General features: G+C 37.9%; 1 protein-coding gene across 2 annotated transcripts in view; it reads left to right on the top strand.

Moving 5' to 3' along the window:
• Positions 1–3,662, top strand: part of NCOA7 (nuclear receptor coactivator 7) — a 245,799-nt gene that overhangs the window by 106,103 nt on the left and 136,034 nt on the right. The window lies entirely within an intron of this gene.

The raw sequence follows: 3,662 nt of genomic DNA, 5'->3' as shown, positions 1-3,662 counted from the left end.
TTTTCAGGATTGACCAGTCCCTAGAGAAGGACATCATTCTTGGTAAAGTAGTATTTCAGTGAAAGAGAGGAAGATCCCAGCTAGATGGATTGGCACAGTGGCAGCAGCAGTTGACGCAGAAGTAGGTAGCATTTCGTTCTTTTGTGTATAAGGTGGCTATGAGCCAGAGCAACTCAAAGGCACCTAATAACAACAGTTCTACCTCCAAGAGATTATTTTGGATTAACTCAGCAAAAAAAAAAAGGAAATCTTAGGGTCTATAATTTCTTACTGTAGCTTAAGATTTCAGGGCTGTTACTCCTGTTAAGTGCTGTTGAATCAGTTTCGACTCATAGAGACCCTGCATAGGGTTTCTGAGGCTGTAAATCTCTACAAGAGCAGAAAGCCTATCTTTTTCCTGTAGAATCACTGGCAGTTTTGACAGCTGACCTTGAGATTAGCAGTGTGATTCGTAACCATTACTACCAGTGCTCCTTATATTCAGGGTAGTACTAAATAAACTCTGAGTTTTCATTATAAATACACGTTTATTACTAGTCACTACCAATAGTGAACTTTTTCAAGCAGCATGGGCAATATATTTGATGGACATAATCATGATTTGGGCATGGGAAACTATGACCGTACAGTGATATGATGCTCACTGTACATTTATAACAAAATAGCTAATTTAGCTAGTGTGGTGTGCTAAATGAAGACCCCCAAAGGTATCAAGATCAAACCTACAGAACCTGTGAATGTTACCTTGCATGGCAAAATATATCTTCCAGTTATGATTCATTTACAGATTTTACGATGGGGAGATTATCTTACATTGTCTGGGTGGGCTTTTATAAATATTCTTATATGAGGGAGGCACAGGATATTTGACTACAAAAAAGACGTCTTGTGACATTGAAAGGATTACAGCTCTTGCAGCTTGAAGGTAAGGTACTGGATTCTCCTCTAGAGCTTTCGGAAGGAGCTTTGCCTTGCGGACACCTTGATTTCTGCCTAATGCAACTAATTTTAAACATTTGACCTCTGGAATTCTAGAAGAAAAAATAAATAAGCCACATGTGTAACACTATGTAGAGCTAAAGAAAAAATGGCATCCAAATCCTTTGAATCAGTTGACTCTATGGCAATTTCGTTCGATTTGGAATTAAATAGTAGGAACCCTCATACTGCAGTGAGTAAATTGTTGGGCTGCTAACTAAAAGGTCAGTAGTTTGAATCCACCTGCTGTCCCACAGGAGAAAGATGAAGAGTGCTTCCGTAAAGATTTACAGTCTTGGAAACCTTATGGAGTACTTCTGTACTATAGAGTTTATGAATTAGAATCTACTCTGACTGAGTTGAGTTAAATAACTGTCAATAACCACTATTACTAGAACAGAAATATTTAGACCTCAACCATTAAGTTATAGAACTGCTCCATAGGGTTTTATTGATTAAGTCTATTTTCTTTTTTATCATTTTATTGTGCTTCAGGCGAACGTGTACCTGGAAATTAGTTTTCCAATCAATAGTTCATACACAAGTTGTTTTTGTGGCATTGATTTTAATCCCTGTAATGTGTTGGCAGTCTCCCTTCTTCCTCCCTGGGTTCCCTATTTCCATTTTTCTGATTTGCCTGTCTCTTCTTGTCTTATCAGTGGGTTGGGGCAAATGTTGCCCATTTGGTCTAGAATAGTTCATTGGTCTAAGGAGTGCATTCTTTACAGGTGTAATGTTTGTTTTGTTGTCCTGTGTAGTATTTGCTGAAAAGTGTCTTCACTTTCAAGGTAGAATGTTGTCTCAGGGCAGTAGTCTTGCGGATTCTTCCAGTCTTTTTCAGACCAATATGACTGATACATACAATGTTGTTGTTAAAGTGCTGTCAAGTCGATTCTGACCCATAGCGACCCTGTATAGCAGTTGGTGAGTTTGAACTGCTGACATTGCAGTGTGTGTGTGTATCTGTATCTAAACATAGATATAGATCTTTAATTTTGTTCTATATGGTTTATTCTAACTGGGACCTACTTTTGTGATCTTGGTCAGAATGGTTGGTAGTAGTACCCAGGCACCATCTAGTTCTGGTCTCAGGTTAGAGGTGACTGTAGATTATATGGGCCTTTGGACTAATTGAACTAATTGTTTACTTGAGTTTTTGTTTTTCTCCCTTCTCTTGTTCTTCAAGCTGGAAGAAACCAGTAAGATGGCAGCTCACAAACTTTCAAGAACCTAGGTACTATTCACCAGACTAGGATGTAGACCTTTATCTTTATTAACTGTATTTTGCCAGTTGACTGAGATGTCCCTTGAGAGTACAGTAGTCTTCAAGTCTAATGGTTCAGTCCTAATGTCTAAGTTGTTTCTATAACTATGCCCCCTATGTGCTCTATTATATATGAGTATGTGTATAGCATTTCCAAATACGGAGAACTATCCACGACCATTTCTAAATTTGTACATAAGTGTACACCCCTATGATCTCCCTCACCTATTTCGCATACATATTTAACTATGTATCTTTTTATAAATTGTGGTTTGTTATTACAGCTCTTGCAAGATTGTATGTTACAGCATTTACCATAGTTGTCCTTTATTCTTTTTGCCTCTCAGAGACTTCCTTTACCTTGATCACTTTGTACTGACTTCCCTCATCTTGTCTTTCCCTTCACCAGAATTAACTCTTGTGTGCCATCTAATTTTAGGGGCCCTGGTAGCATAATAGTTACATGTTGGGTGGGTACCTGCAAGATGAGCAGTTTCAGTCTACCAACTGCTGTAGATGAGAGAGAAAGATGAGGCTTTTTGCTCCTGTAAAAATGTACAGCCTCTGAAACCCTATGTCAGTATGAGTCAGAAATGACTTAGTTTGAAGGCATTCAACTACCACCACCACTGTCTAGTTCTGGTGTGGCGCTATAGGAAAAGCACTAGACTGCTAACTGCAAGATCAGCAGTTCAAACCCAGCAGACACTTCTCAGAAATTCTAGTCAGGCTTGCTAAGAGTTGGAACTGACTCGATGGCACTTTACAACAAACAACAACTATCTAACTAATGATTTTTTTTTTTCTTTCTCGCTCTCATCTCCCTGGTAGCTGTCAAAGAATTTGTCTTTCTTGTTGTAAACCTATGCATGACTTTTTATAATAGTGATCTCATAAAATATTTATCTTTTTATGTTTGATGTACACATTGCAGGGATTACCATCAATGCCACAGAACAACTTGTGTATGAACTATTGATTATGAAATGAATTTGCTATATAATCTTTTACCAAAAGCATAATAAAATGCAAGTCAGACATAAGAGGATAAATATTCACACTATCCTCCAGGTTCATCCATTTGTGAGTTGTTTCACAGATTCATCATTATTCTTCAGCAAAATTTTACTTGCTTGTGATATTAATGATACTGTTCAATGATTTTCACATTCTGTTTAGTCACCTTTCTTTGGAATGAGCACAAAAATGGATCTCTTCCAATCACTTGGCCAGGTAACTGCATTCCAAATTTCTTGGCATAGAAAAGTAAGTTCCTTCACTCTTGCATCAGTTTGTTGAAAGATTTCTGTTTGTAGTCAATTCCTGGAGCCGTGTTTTTCACCAGTGCCTTCAGTGCAGCTTTTGACTTCCTCCTTTCATACCATTGGTTCTTGATCATCTGGTGCCTCTTGAAATGGTT

The sequence above is a fragment of the Chrysochloris asiatica genome, unplaced genomic scaffold (assembly GCF_000296735.1).
Source record: "Chrysochloris asiatica unplaced genomic scaffold, ChrAsi1.0 scaffold00013, whole genome shotgun sequence".
Lineage (NCBI taxonomy): Eukaryota > Metazoa > Chordata > Mammalia > Afrosoricida > Chrysochloridae > Chrysochloris > Chrysochloris asiatica.
The sequence above is the reverse complement of the archived record's forward strand: the minus strand, read 5'-3'. Positions and strand labels throughout refer to the sequence as shown.